This window comes from Balaenoptera borealis, assembly GCF_965194805.1.
Source record: "Balaenoptera borealis genome assembly, chromosome: 8".
Lineage (NCBI taxonomy): Eukaryota > Metazoa > Chordata > Mammalia > Artiodactyla > Balaenopteridae > Balaenoptera > Balaenoptera borealis.
Window position 1 is genome coordinate 19,435,389 of NC_138865.1, and position 15,829 is coordinate 19,451,217.

Sequence of the window (15,829 nt, forward strand, 5' to 3'; positions counted from 1 at the left end):
CTCTCTCCACTGTGGAAAGCCCAGTGCCTAGAGCATGTGGGGCACAGCTCAGGAGTTCAGTATGCTGTTCGAGTGATGGGCCCCAGAGGAACCTGTCCCTCCCCGGCTATCAGGGAGAGCTGGGGCTCCACACCCTGGGCCAGCCGTGCCCTCCCGCCATGGGAGCGGGGCCGCCCTGGGGGCCACAGCTTGCCCGCACTCCAAGTGTGCACGAACACCACAGGGCAGGGCAGATGTGGAACCCGGAAGCCTGTGCATGCCGTGAAAACGTGTCGGACGCACCAGAAAGGAGATTACTGAAAGGCTGTTTCACTGGCTTCACCCATGCACATGACAGCATCACCACATGCTCACTCTTTTCAGAGAAAAACAGGCTTTTGTGGGATATAAATAGCCCAGCCAGATGTGGGAAGGCCTGTGGGTCTCTCCCAGGACTCGGGCCACGTGCCCTGCAGCTACTCAAACAGCAGCCCACATTCACCAGCTTGTCAGCGGGGCTTCCAGGGGCGGAAGAGGGTTAAACGGTGGTCCCTCCTCCCACCAGATCAGTGGCAGGAGTTCATCAAAGCCATCGCGGACACACAGGCTCGGCACGCCAACCAGCACGCACAGGCCACAGTTGTAAGTGGAAGATCAGGCCAGATGCACTGCACGTTTCTTCATCCACAGAAATCAGGGAGATGAAAGCCCAGGCAACGGGGAGCCAGAAAACAGGGAGCCCGGAAAACAGGGAGTCCGGATAAGGTGCAGCCTGAATGACAGGGAGCTGGGATAGCCTTTCAGGGTTGCAGCGTGCTCAGCAAGGCCAAGTGCTCGGTTCCCTGTGCAGGAGAAACACCATCTGAGCACAGAACCCATTTCTTGGATGAGGCCCAGCGGTCTATGTGTAATTGTCTGCAGAAATGCAAAAACAATAGCACTTAGAGCTGGTTTCAAGGTATTCTCAAAGCCTGATACACCTACCTGTTCCTAATCTGTGCCTCCCAGCCTATGGGCTGGGCCTTGACAGAAGGGGGAACCCAAACACAGAGGGTATCAGAGAACAGCCGAGATCTGTGCCCCCCACAGAAACACCAGGCGGGCCGCACACGTGACCACGTGCATGATTTCAGGTGTGCCTACAAGTCACATTGAGAGTAAAAACAAATAGGTGAAGTTAGTTTTAATAATATGTTTTATTTAGCCCAATACACATCGAAAGCACAATCGCTTCAGCACATAATTAATAGGGTCGTGGACAGGATATCCTACCGTTGCTTCTGAGTCTAGGTCTCCACAGCCACAGCGCTGCTCGGCTCTGACCGGCCACCCGTGGGGCGCTCCTCACCCCGTGTGGTGTCGGCCGCAGCACTGGACAGCACGGGCCCAGGTGTGGCTGGAGGTGTGGAAGCTTCCAGTCACTATGAATGGACCCGACAAGATCAGAGTTGGGGACAGCTATGGAGGGAGGTCCTAGACGCAGCCCTCTGTCCACCCTGGTCCTGGTTCCTTGGAGCCCCGTCCTTAGCAGGAAGAACAGAGCACCAGCACCCACGGGTGCTCTCTCACTAGACACTGACCAGGGCAGCCCCTGAGCTGGGCGGTGCTCAAGCCCTCCGTCCTGTTACAGCAGCTTTTGGACACACCGCTTTATACATGCCTTCTTGTCAGTGACCTGTTGCTCCTGTAACATAGTCTGTTCTGTAGGCCTTGAGAGGACACATTTGGGCTAATACCATGCACAGATCAGCGTTAGGATAAAGTTCCTTGTATGTAATTTTTACATTAAAGAGTCATGAACTGTCAGTTCCTCAGGCCAGTCTCAGAGACTAAAAGCTCAGACCACTTACCATTAGTTAGAGTAACACCCACAGGACCCTGGATGCCCTCGAGGGCTGGTCCTGGGAGCCTGTCCAGGTGACAGCCTCACAGGGCTGCAGCCAGAGGACCAGAGAGACCCTCCCTGGCCCTCTGACACATGCAGAAGTAATTAACTCCCATTTCAGAGTCACTTAATTACATCTACAGTCATCCTGCTCTCAGCTCTGCAAGACACTAAATGCCATTTGCTAAAAATAAAGCACACCTCCGACGGGCAGGTGCTCTATCTCATGCCCATGGAGCCCCCTGCCTCTGGGGGCCACCCTGGTACCCAGGCAGCACACACAGCGCGCTCTTGGTAAGAATAAAACCGTGGGATTTACGACGAGGCAGCACCAAAACAAAAACCCTCCGAGTAATTCACTTCCTGCACTCAAGTTCTCACCATAAGCAGGACCACCAGGTTTTAAGAGTTTGAGTCAAAGGGGAAAAAGTGACGGATGAGACACAAAACTGCACCCCGCAGACATCCACAGGAACCCTATCCTGGGAGGCCGCAGAGCTCCTCACGGCGCCTCCTGTTCCATGCTTCGGGGAAGCCCGCAGGCAGGTGACGTCCCCAAGGTAGGCGCCCCAGCACCGCCAACAGACCCTCGCCTTGAAGCCAGGCCTCCCAGACCACCTGGTCCCCGTTCTCATGGGAGGACACACAATCCCAGCGGTCAGCTCCTCGCAGAGGCTGACCTTAGTTCACCGCACGTCCCCGGGACTCTCGTCACAGAGACAGACGGGCCCGCAGCAGCAACACAAGGACATACCTGCTCCATCCTCACCCAGAGAACCCACCCGCACGACGTTTCCGTACGAACCCCTTCAAATTGGCAAAGTTGATCCCAGAAATGAGTTGTTTTCTTCACTTCAACACAAGTTCTAGAGTATTTTTTAATCTTCCTAAGCCTTTCCTTTTCAATTATCTTTTGTAAGCCGTCTATTTACAATGTGACAGGTAAAGCCAAGGGGAGATTCCTAACATGGGGGCGGGGCAGTTCCCAGGGCCGGGGAATCCGGGCAGGGCCAGCAGCGTGGGGAGCAAACACCGAACGCTCCCTCCAAGAACAATTCCATCAGCAGAACGGGCGTCTGGAGAGGACGTGGTACTTAAATGTCTTGTGTACACACTGAAAATAAAAGTCACTCCTGGAAACTCCTTCTAACGCAAGCATGTCTGGACAGACTTTTAATCCAGGTCTCTCTCCGGGACAGGCACAGTCGTCTGCGGGTCTGAAGTGGCCGTGGCCCCCCCCAGCTCGGGGTGTGACTGACGGGACTGGCACCTGACATTTCCACCACCCTCCTCCACTGTCAGGTCCAGAGCTGCCAGCATGGGTCCTGCTCACTTTGTTAGTTCTTCTGGAAGCTGATTCTTAGGCTGCTGGCTCCCAGCCCAAACAAACAGAATCGCTCCCTCAGAAGCTCTCTTCTCTCCTGGCTTAATCAGAGCAAGTAAAGGCGACGAAAGCTCAAGAAGTGCCCAAGGCGGACCCTGAGCTGAAGATGGCCCTCCAGGGCCACAGCGGGTGCCAAAGCTTCAAATCCAGTTTAGATCTGACTGCCAGGGTGTGAGACTGGAGGTCCCGGGTTGCCAACGCCCCCTCAGGGGAGGAGCAGCAACAAAGGCAGTGATGGATGGAAAGTGAAGAGGCTTGGAGCTAGCGTTCATGCCAGCGCTGGGCGGCAACCCCATTCTGCAGCCCTGGCCCTTCCCCTCCTGGACCTGCTCCCGCAGCGTGGCCTCGAGCGGCCCTTCTCCTGCCCTGGCCTCTGCAGCCGCAGCTCCCAGACAGACTGTGAACCCTCCAGCAGAACCGCCTGAGCTTTCTGACACCAGCTTCCCTCCCCTGCTCTCCAGTCACCAGCTGGTGCCAGGAGCGTAACCAACAGATGAAGCTGCTCACGGATGGGAGGAACACCTACGGCAAGACCTGGGCAGGAGCCACCTCTAACAAGAACCGCGCTCTGCAGGCGGATTTCATCCCCTACCTGACGATCGGTGTCATCAAACATTTTAGCAACTGGGATGCGGCTTCCTACTACCGTCTGGGATGGCAGAGTCTGAGACAGAGTGAGAAAAGGGGACACGTGAGCAGGGCAAACCGTGAGCCAGAATCCCTTACCCCCTATCCTACACACAGACTAAATGTCCCAGCCACGCAACAGGCCCCCGGGACTCAGTCATGGGGTGCGGCTCACCCGGCCAGGAGGGACCAGGTGCGGCATCTGCGTGAACTGGGAGCAAAGAGCATCATTTGCACCCCGATTCCGTCCACGCCACTCCCCTTGGCCCCGTGACACTGAGCATGAGCTCCTGGAGGTGCAGAAGGAGTGGGGGCGGGTCAGGCCTTGCTAGCCATGGTGTGAGCGACAACAAAGGTCCCAAACTGGCCCCTCATTCAGAATCATGTGGTGAGAAACTGCTGGTGTTCAAAGCTTAGTATTTCAACAATGTTTAAGTTTTAAAGTGAATGACGAACGTAAAAAACAAAATCAGAAGAAGAGAAAAGGGGGGGAGGAAGAGGGGGAGAGTCAAAGCAAGAAAAAAGAAAGGAAGAAACCAAAAGTGTCCTGGAATCTGTGAGAGTTTTTAATAACCGTGTAATCAGGGCGGGGCTACTAAACGCCCCCCAGTCAGAGCCCAGGAGAAGCAGGATGCTGAGGAAGCCCCTTGCCGGGGCTCCTTCCTTCCACAGCGCTCCTGGCCTCCCTCAGGAGGCACCCCAAGCCCCCGACCAAGCCCCACCGAGCAGCTCAAGGGCACAACACCGTAGATGGCCAGCGCCCCCTCGCCCGGCCCTCTGTCCCCAGAGCCGCTCCTGCGTGCGGCAGGTCCTTCCCATCCATCACAGCCCAGCTCACATGTGCCTCCCCTGGAAGCAGGTCCCCACGGGAAAGGCCTGGGCGGGGCAGGGCGGCCCCGCTGAGGTTTCAGCGCCCAGGTGGCTGAAGCACGCGGTCGAGGCAGCCACCTGTCTGCCGCCACGACAGACCCACTCCTTGCAGAGCTCAGCCTGACCGTCCTGATTGCACCTGGCCCTGCCATCGGCAGGGAGACCGCGCCATCCCTCTGTGATCCTGGAAGGGCGCACTGCACAAGACTCAGATAAGACGGGGGCCCCATTCGCCTAGGGCAAGGTGAGACACGGGCCCCCGAATTCCACTCTGTGCCTTGTAGTGATGGGCGGAACAGCCTGTCCCTACAGAGAAATCGGAACAAAACACTTGTTACCCGACTCTGGTTCAGCTTCTCTCCTTCCCCCAGGCCTCCCTCGACCCACCGTGAGGCTGAGCACTCGGACGGCCGCCCTGAGAACAGGCCGGCCTTGCGGGACACATCCTCCAGTCTACCACCCCATCACTCTTCATCCCCACACCCGGGTCCTAATAGCCTTGTCTACACCTCCCTACTAAGTAAAAACCCAGTTTGCCGATCCCTGGCATGCTCGCCCGTGTCATGGGCACACATCTCTCCACTGCAACAGCTGCCTCCCTGGTTCCCCCACGATAATCCTTCCTAATAAAGCCTCTTATTACTAAGTCTGGCTTTGTTTTCCATGGGACAACTGATTACAAATGACTTGAAGCCCAAAACACATGGGTCTGATGGACAGGTGAGACCTCTGACTTCCACCTTCCTGAAGACTCATACGGTTCCAGAACGTCCCACCAGTTCAGGGTCACGGTACAAACAGGGACTGGTTCAGGAGTCAACTCAGGGGCGTGTCTGAGACCTCAAGTCACAGCTGTTCCTGGGGGCCGGCAGGCAAGAGAAACAGGGGGAAGCAACAGCAAAGGAAAATCACACCACTCACGCACACCCAGTGTCCCACTCGCTGTGGAAAACTCAGCCTTTCCTTGGAAACATCAAACACAGCACACGGGACCTTTTGCTTAAGCTGACACCCCTCCAGGAGGTGGGCAGGGCTCCACGGGGCCATCCAAAGCACGACACACAGTGTATCCAGGACCCCTGCTCCCCAGGCCCCTGCAGGGAGAGAAGTTCCCGGCGGGAATACTCCCACCACCAACAAATGCTTGCCCTCATGCTCTGGGCGGGGGGCGGTCACTGCTGAACTGGTCACTGCTCTCCTGAACACAAAAGATTCTCTTCTAAACGTGTTGCAACCAAATGTGTGAAATGAAGTGTTCATCTCGCTGGTAATCAGAATAATACAAATTAACACAAGATGCCATTCTCCCCCTACAGAATTAACAAAGAAAAAATGATAAGGCTCAATGGTGGTGAGGAGGTATGAGTCCCTCCCCAACGTCAACAGGAAGCCTCTTCATGAAGCAACATCCGGAACCTTACAAAAGTCAGTGCTAGCTACGGGTAACGATAAGAACCAGGGACAGGTACGCACACACAAAAGTTCTCATCCAGGAGCCTCTCGATAGCATAAAACTGAAAACATCCCCAAAGAGAGGATTAAATAAATGAGAGTATATAAAGGGCCAGACTGGCACCAGAGTGTGCGTACGTGTCTTTCTGGACACATGACCTTGAGCAGATTGCTGTGGTTCTAAGTCAAACCTCCTCAGCCAACCAAGGAGGTAATGGTGATACCCGCTGCCCTACCTGAGGTGTGTTGACACATGAGGAAAACCATCAAAATAAACCTTTAGAAAGTGCATCCACCTGAGTTCTTCTCCTACACTGGAGAATGGCATATGGATAGAAAACCACAGTGTACAAACCCTGGAGAAAGTCCTGGGGTCAACATGTGTCTTCAGTAACAAATGAATTAATGGATCAGATTTAACAGAAGCGTAGGATGAGTTTTAGCAAACCGCTTTTCCTAGCAGCTGATTAAACTCGGTTTGGGTTAGGAAGGGAAACCCTCAGGGCCTACTGAGACCCAAACCGCAGAGCGAGGTGCTGAAATCACACACGCACATGCCACCCTGGCTGCGACATTCTCTGTGTAGCCAAAGGGAAACGCTTAGAAATCGCTCTGCACCACTGTGCTGTAAATACTTGAAACTTGATTTCTCATGAATACATATGTTGGGACATTTCACTAACTTCCCTCCAAAACTTTGGTATGGTGCCACAACTCCTCACAGAAATGAACGGCGTTAGCCATGTGTTATTTACGATAGGAAAACCCGCAAAGTTGGTTTCAGGAGAGAAGTGGGGACTCCAAGGGAAGGGGGGGACAACACTGATGTGAGCAACAACAAGCAGCCGTCGGATAGGTTGTGGAGACGCTGCTTCCTCGCGGATACCCATGTAACACGAGAGCTGTGTTTCCTTTACAAAATAAATTTTTTTTTGGTACAATGATGCAATGTCTTAAATTTGAAGGAGTGAAAATGCCCCCAAACATCAGCCGACAGAAAACAACAAATGCCTATCACTTAAAGCAAAAACAAGCCAACGACACCTTGAACTGAAAGCTGTCCTTGGCCATTTACAAAAGCACCAACAGCCTTCTTGAGGTGAAAATCTTGAGCTCACACCAGCCATCTTCTGTCCAACAATCCAGTCCCTTCTGCAGACAGGGGTTTGTCTCCGTTCAACAGGACTACTCCGGGGGTTCCCACAATCAAGGCTGGACCTTTCTCTTTCTGCTCAAGGTCACAACCACCTGCTTACTGCAGTTGGTTTTGGACAGCAGAGAAAGGTCCCTCCCCACATAGCCAAGGGACTGGGAAAAGCCAGGGTCACTGAGGGCCGAGTTCAAACCTGAGGTCGCACCAGAGTGAGGGCCCCACGAGGAAGACTGACTGAGACTCGGGTCAGTTAGGGGTTCAACCTTCACACACGGAGGCCATGCTTTAGGTCTGCTGGGAACATGGGGTGCCAGGGAGTCCTCAGCCCCTGAGGGACAGGCTGGGCCAACTCCTGGCCATTACCATGCGGCCCGGAGAGCTCAGGGGGTGAGGGTCCTGCTCTCTGCTCAGCTGATGACGACACCTAGCACGCAAGCCCCCTGGCTCTGAATGCATGGGATTTCTGTTCTTGGCACTATGCCCTCTCCACAACTGTAAACATCTGGCTTGCTCAACACAGCACTGGACTTGTGATAATTAATCAATACATGCTGACTGACCTGGCAGGGCACACAGCACCAGCCCAGGAAGATGACTTCTTTTCAAAATATCACCCAGACAAGACCAGGAAAGTCCACACGTGAAGTGCTCACCTACCCTCCATGACCAGATTCTCATTCTAAAAAAAAAAAATCCCAGCCCACCGCATGCCACGGAGGACATACAGGAGGCGCTGGAGGACTGAAAACCAGCACCGCCCAGTGAGAAGGGCTGGCAGCTCAGCCAAGGGCGGATGGTTGTTAAAAGGTCATTTAAGAAAATGACCACATGTTAAAAATGTTATTTAACTCATTATTCATGAGGAACCAAGGAGACATTACAGTGCCTTCAAAGAAGGCACAAGATTATATGGAGGCCGAGGGAGGAGGAAAGGGGGTGACTGCTTAGTGGTACGCAGCAGTGAAGTACCACTTTCATCACGCAGGGGGTGATGAAAAGGTCTTAGAACTAGATACAGGTGGTGGTTACACACACTGTGAATGTCCTAAATGCCACTGAGTTGTTCACTGTAATGTGGTTAATTTTATGTTATGTGCACTTCAGCTCAATTAAAAGAAAATACATATATATATATATATAAAATAAAGAAATATGGAAATGAACTTCCAACAGGCACAAGACTGGATTTTTCCGTGGGAGGAAGTCAACTGCCCTGCCACTGGACAGAATTCATTTGCCTGTCTACAGGCGAGGACTGTCTTCATGGCTGTCAGTTACGTACAACTTACAGAGCCGTACCAAGACAGACAAACCCCACAGGCTCCAATGTTCCATCCAAAGGATGCTCATTCCAAAGTCCATGGTGGACGGAAGGGAGGGCAGAACTGTGAGGTTTGGGAGGGAAGGGGGCTCAGGACCCGGCAATGGTACACAGTGAGGTGAAGGGTGAAGTGGTACCAAGAAGGACTTCTGCATTTCTAGAGGGGAGTGGGGGATGAGGAGAGCCGGGGAGCTGGGAGCAGGGAGGAGGTTTGTCCCGACAGCGTAAGGGACGCAGGTCCTGGAGCACCACGTCCAGCGAGAGACCCAGCAGTGTCCCAGCAGCCCCTCCCAGGCGTGGGCCATTCCCAGCAAGGAACTGCAGCCAGCTGGGGCATGTACCAATGCAGCTGACACATAAATTGCTGAATGATAGGAATGAAAGAGTCCCCCTTACTCAAATGAAAAAACATGGTGATCACTTAGGTCTGTGCTCACACAGCCTTGAAAATAAGGAACAGGGACGCCAATCCACTTTCAGAAATGCCTTTTCTTTCTGCCAAACTAGAATTCTTTCCAGGGTTTCTCGAACATCTCTAAGAACCCCTAACGTCAGAGAGAGGGGGCCACCTGGGGCCTTCTCTTTCTTTGAAAAGAATCACGCTCTAGGAAGCCGCACAGGTTTACCCCAGGTCTGCCCACCCCCCAAGACCCCTTCCAGCCTGCACACACCTGCTCAGACACGCTGATACCAAGCAGACCATATTCCTCAGAGGTCAGAGGAGAGACCGTTCTTGGGGCACACGCTTCCTTGAGGCCGCCCAGGGAGTCAGTGAGGTTCCTTCTGTACAGAACACATGCTGTGTCATGTCGAGAGGGCATGTGCTTCCGTCTGCACAAGGCCACGCTTGAGAAACATCCGTCTCAAGGCCTGAGTTGGTCACGTGCATGCATGAGCTCCTCGGTGACAGCCAAACTGTGCTCTTTTCACTGTAATTTGTGTGCCCTAATCAACACCCTCATATCCAGTCCCCGGACAGTATATGGCAACGTCTGCAGTCCTGATGGTCGGCGTTTTCAGGTGAGTTCTCATGTGACACCAAAGGAGGTAACTGCCAGGACGCGAGGTTTCCTTGCTGGGTTCACATGACGATGACACATGAACACCACGCCCGTTACCGGAAACTTCTGCAAGGATGCTGCTCCACTTCCACTGCCCTCTCCTTACTATGTAACTCTTAGGTTCTAAGCCACAAGCTCCAGAAGACACGGCCCAAAGAGGGTTTTGTTATTCTTTTACAAGCAATCAGAACAGAAACTAAAATGTCACCAAACTCCTGGAAAGAAACAGAATGATTAATCTGCAGAGCTAATCGTACAGGTAGGAATTAACAGGGGCTCCCCCTGTCAGCTGTCAAAGCTGAACACTCTCCGTGAAAAGGAGTGGGCATTCCTTCCCCACCATGTCCCCACCTGTGCCCCGGCGCCTGCCTCCCTCCTGGCGCCACGTGCGGACAAGGACACAAGGACACGGGGAACGGGTGGGAGAGCGTGCCTCCGCGTACTTTCACGCCCTCGCAGCCTAGCTACCCATCTTCTGAGACCTCAGAACTAGATTGTCTTGGGATCTCACGTGGGACGCCCCCCGAGGCACCACGCCAGCATGTGGTGCCCACAATTCAGCCCCAAAGGAGACTAGGGCTGCAGGGGCTAAAAGGATTTATACCCAAACTCTCTCGCAGGAGGGGCTGATTTTAATTCCCCTCCTTTCTGTACATCCTACAGTACATGTGCTACTTTTATAGTAAGGGGGAAAATCACACCTAGAAGAATTACAATTCTTGAAAGGCTCCCCACCCCACTTTTGAAAACAGCCCTCCAAAGACCTAAGCTGTCCTGGTGGCTAGTACCCAAGCCACGGCCCCTCACCTGGAACTTCCTGACCAGCCTGCAGCAGGCACGCAGCAGAAGGACAGACTGAGCTGCCACAGGACTGTGATACAGTGACTAAAGCAGGGCGGTCACTGTGCCAGGCCCGGTCCTCCAAATGACTTGCAATCATTTAGGAAACTCTGTGCCCCCTAACCTCGCCAGGGCCTGCACAGGTTTCCAAACCCTTCTGCTTTTGCAAAAACCTATTTTCTTTCTATTGCTCATAAATGCCTCTCTTATTCTAAAGCCCAGTGTGACACAGTTTTTCTTTTTTTTAATTAAATGAAGCAAAATTAATCTTGCTTGACAAATTACTAAACAACTATGACCCTTTCTCTCACCTAGGAAGATGTCACAATATCAGGGTCAGAAACTGTTATGGTCGGAATGTTTACGTCTTCCCCCACCCCAAACTCATATGTTAAATCCTACCCCCACCCCCGGCATGATGGTATTAGGAGGGGGGCCTCTGGGAAGTGAGTAGGACATGAAAGTGGAGCCCTCATGAATGGGATTCGTGTCCATATAAGAGAGACCCCAGCGCGGTCCCTCGCCCATTTTACCTTGGGACAACACGGTGAGAAGTCCAAGACCTGAACCCAGGCCCTACCTGACCGACAACATCAGCACCCTGATCTCAAATGTCTAGCCTCCAGAGCTGTGATAAATAAACGTCAGTTGCTTATAAGCCACCCAGTCTGTGGTATTTTGTAACAGCAGCCCAAACCCCACAGCTTTCGTCATTCTAAAAATGTTTACTTTAGGATTCCTGATGAAGGAAGACAAAGTATCATACAGAAGGACACGCTATCAACTATCTTCCATCCCCGCCAAATAAACGACCACCACTAAACAGTCTCCACTTAAACCTCTAACTAAAACATACCACTACACTGGTCTTAATTTACCAGAGTTTTAAAAGCAACCCAGGGGCTTCCCTGGGGGCACAGTGGTTAAGAATCCGCCTGCCAATGCAAGGGACACGGGTTCGAACCCTGGTCCGGGAAGATCCCACTATGCCTCAGAGCAACTAAGCCTGTGCGCCACAGCTACCGAGCCTGTGCTCTGAGCTTGCGCGCCTAGAGTCCATGCACCGCAACAAGAGAAGCCAATGCAACGAAGACCCAACGCAGCCAAAAAAAAAAAAAAAAAACGTAACCCAGTTTGTGGCCTTGATTAGAAATAGATGAAACATAAATTAGTCAATACTACAGACACACCACTTGGAACAATCCCCTTAAACACCATGAACAAGGGGGGGGAATCTCTTCCACCCTTTAGCGAGATTCCACACACCCCCGCCCCCCCCCCAACGCCGCCGCGCCGTGTGAAATTGCTCCCTGGCAGCAAACTGATGCTTCCGGAAACACAAGAAGACATGCAGGTCACTGGGGTGCCGTGTATTAACTTTCCACCCCTGGGCGCCAGATGCTGCCCAAAAGCCTTAAAGTTCCTCCGAACACACCTCATTTGCTACTCCCTAAAGATACCATGGAAACCCAGGGAATCCAGCCTAGGGAGACGGGGGCAATGCCTTCAGCTAGGATGCTGGCCCCATTCCAAACAAAGGCTGCATTTCAGGCACTAGGTCTAATACATTCCCAAATCCCAGTACCAGGAGAGAGAGGTGTGATCGCTGCAGACCTCACAGACAGTAATGGATAATAAGGGAATACCACGAACAACTCTGCAAGTAAAGTCAACAACTTAAAGGGAATGATCCAATCTCTCAACCACCACACATTACCACAGCGCATCATGATGAAATAGATAACCTGAACAATACTTAAAAAATAGAATTCATACTTTAAAACTCTTCTGAGAAAGACATCTCCAGACCCAGATGGTTTTACCAGCAAATTCTACCAAACATTTAAGAAAGAACATCAATTCTACATAAGCTCTTCCAGAACACAGAAGAAAAAACATTTCCCAACTTAAATGAGGCCAGCATTACCCTGATAACAAAACCAGACAAAAATAGCACATGAAAATTGCAGACCAACATGAACATAGATGCAAAAATCTTCAAAAAATATTAGCAAATTTAATCCAGCTACATATATATACATACATACATATATATATATATATATATATATATATATATGTATATATATATATATATATATACATAAATGGTACACCACAACCAAATGGAGTTTATCCCAGAATGCAAGGCTGGTTCAATACATAAAATCGATCAATGTAATCTACCATATTAACAGTCTACAGAAGAAAAACACACAAGCATATCAATTTATGTAGAAAAAGTATCTGAAAAAAATCAGCATCCAATCATGATAACTCTCAGCAAACTAGAAATAGAAGGGAACCTCTACAGTCTACTAACGGACATCTGTGAAGAAACCTATAGCTGACATGATACTCAGTGATGAAAGACTGAATGCTTTCCCCTAAGACCAGGGACAAGGCAGATGTCCCCTCTCACTGCCTCTATTCAACACTGCACTGGAGGCCTGGCTAGTGAATGAGGCGAGAAAAAGATATAAAAGGCATACAGATTAGCAAGGAAGAAATAAAATGGCCTTTTCACAGACAGCATGATTGCCTCTGTAGAAAATTCCAAAGACTCTACAACAACAACAAAAAAGCTCTCAGGACTAACAAGTGAGTTGAGCAAAACCACAGGATACGAGATCAGTAACAGAAAATGAATCATCTTTCCATGTACTCCCTATGAATGATGGTAAATTGGTAAGTTGAACTTCATCACAATTAAAACGTTTTGTTCTGTGAAAGATTTTGTTACAAGAATTAAAAGACAAGTTACGGACTGGAAGAAAATATTTGAAAACCCCAAACCTGACAAAGAACTTGTGTTCAGAACACAGGAAAAATTCCCAAAACTCAACAGGAAGGAAAAACCAACCCAATAAAATAAGAGACACTTCACCAGGGAGGATATAGAGATGGCAAATAAGCACGTGAGAAAATGATTAATGCCATTAGTCACTAGGAAACGCAAATTAAAACCACAAGGAGACACAGTGTATGCAAATTAGAATGACTAAAAAAATGGTGCAGCAACTGTGGAAAACAGTATGGAGGTTTCTCAAAAAACTAAAAAACAGAACTACCATATGACCCAGCAATTCTGCTCCTGGGTATATATCTGAAAAAAACAAAGTCACTAAGTCAAAAAGATACATGCACCCCAATATTCATAGCAGCATTATTTACAACAGCCAAGCTATGGAAGCAACCTAAGTGTCCATCAACAGATGAATGGATAAAGAAGATGTGGTATTAAAATATATATAAATATATATATATATATATATACACACACACACACACACACACACACATACAACGAAATACTACTCAGTCATAAAAAGAATGAAATTTTGCCATTTGCAGTAACATAAATAGACTTGGAAGGCATTATGCTAAGTGAAATAAGTCAGAGAAAAACAGATACTGTGTGATATCACTTACACATAGAATCTAAATATACAACACACTAGTGACTATAACAAAAAAGAAACAGACTCACAGATATAGAGAACAAATTAGTGGTTACCTGTGGGGAGAGGGGCAATACAGACAAAGGGCACTAAGAGGTACAAACTATCAGGTATAAAATAAGCTACACGGATATACTGTACAACACGGGGAATATAGCCAATATTTTATAAGAACTATAAATGGAGTATCACCTTTAAAAATTGTCAGTCTCTATACTGTACACCTGTAACATATAATATTGTACATCAAGTATACTTCAATTTAAAAAAACCTACTAACAAAACCAAGTATGGGTGAGAATGTGGAGCAAGTGGAACTCTTACAGGTTGTTGGTGAGAATGTAAAACAGGACAGACACTCCATAAAATATTTTGGTAGTTTTTATAAAGTTAAACACACACTTACCATATGGCCCAGAAATCCCACTCTTGGGTATTTATCCTAAGTAAATGAAACCATACACTCACAGAAAAGCCCTCACATGAATGTTTATGGCAGCTCTATTCAAGTGTACAATGGACTACTACTCAGTGACAAGAAAAAAATCAACTGTCGATCACACAACAGCTTGAATGAGCCTCAAAGGTGTTATGCTTAAGAAGGAAGGCAACCTCAAAAGGCCACCCACTCTATGGCTCCATTTATAGGAAGTTCATGAACAGGTAAACCAGAGGGACAGAGTAGGTCAGTAGTTGTATGTGGTCAGGGGTGATGGGAGGTGTGAATATAAAGGATAATACAGGCATACCTCATTTTACCAGTACTGCCCTTGGCAGATACTGTGTTTTCTACAAATTGAAGGTTTGTGGCAACCCTGCATTGACCCAAGTATATTGGCACCATTTTTCCAACAGCACTTGCTCACTTTATGTCTCTATGTTACGTTTTGGTAATTCTCACAATATTTTAAACTTTTCCATTATTACTATATTTGTTATGGTGATCTATGATCAGTGATCTCTGATGTTACTACTACAACTCGCTGAAGGCTCAGATGATAGCATTTTTCAGCAATAAAGTATTTTTTTTGCCTTTAAAAAAATGTTTAATTTTATTTTTAATTTTTATTTTATATTGGAGTATAGTTGATTAACAATGTTGTGTTCGTTTCAGGTGTACAGCAAAGTGATTCAGTTATACATATACATGTATCTATTCTTTTCCAAATTCTTTTCCCATTTAGGTTATTACAGAGTACTCAGCAGAGTTCCCTGTGCTCTACAGTAGATCCTTGTTGGTTATCTATTTTAAATATAGCAGTGTGTACATGTCAATCCCAAATTCCCAATCGATCCCTTTTCCTCACCCTTCCCCCCGGTAACCATAAGCTCGTTCTCTAAGTCAATAAGTCTGTTTCTGTTTGGTAAATAAGTTCATTTGTTAGGCAGAAGACCTAAATAGACATTTCTCCAAAGAAGACATACAGATGGCCAAGAGACACATGAAAAGATGCTCAACATCACTAATTATTAGAGAAATGCAAATCAAAACTACAATGAGGTATCACCTCACACCCATCAGAATGGCCATCATCAAAAAATCTACAAACAATAAATGCTGGAAAGGGTGTGGAAGAAAGGGAACCCTCCTACACTGTTGGTGGGAATGTAAATTGGTACAGCCACTATCGAGAACCATATTGAGGTTCCTTAAGAAACTAAAAATAGAGCTATGGTATGATCCAGCAATCCCACTCCTGGGCGTACATCCAGAGGAAAACATGGTTTGAAAGGATATATGCACCCCAATGTTCATTGCAGTGCTGTTTACAATAGCCAAGACATGGAAGTAACCT

At 49.1% G+C, this 15,829-nt stretch overlaps 1 protein-coding gene across 6 annotated transcripts in view; it reads right to left on the reverse strand.

Moving 5' to 3' along the window:
- The window catches only part of SEMA4D (semaphorin 4D), a gene marked incomplete at its 3' end in the record, with an annotated part of 122,311 nt that overhangs the window by 81,756 nt on the left and 24,726 nt on the right, over positions 1-15,829 (reverse strand). Inside the window, exons 2-3 of one of the 6 annotated variants that reach the window (XM_082403374.1) lie at positions 1,252-1,400; positions 964-1,118 (exon numbers count right to left, since the gene is read on the reverse strand). The exons of 3 other annotated variants lie outside the window; for them this stretch is intronic. Of the gene's footprint in view, positions 1-963; positions 1,119-1,251; positions 1,401-9,342; positions 9,913-15,829 lie in introns of those variants that run through there. 2 more of the 6 variants (XM_082403375.1, XM_082403377.1) reach the window with 2 other exon arrangements.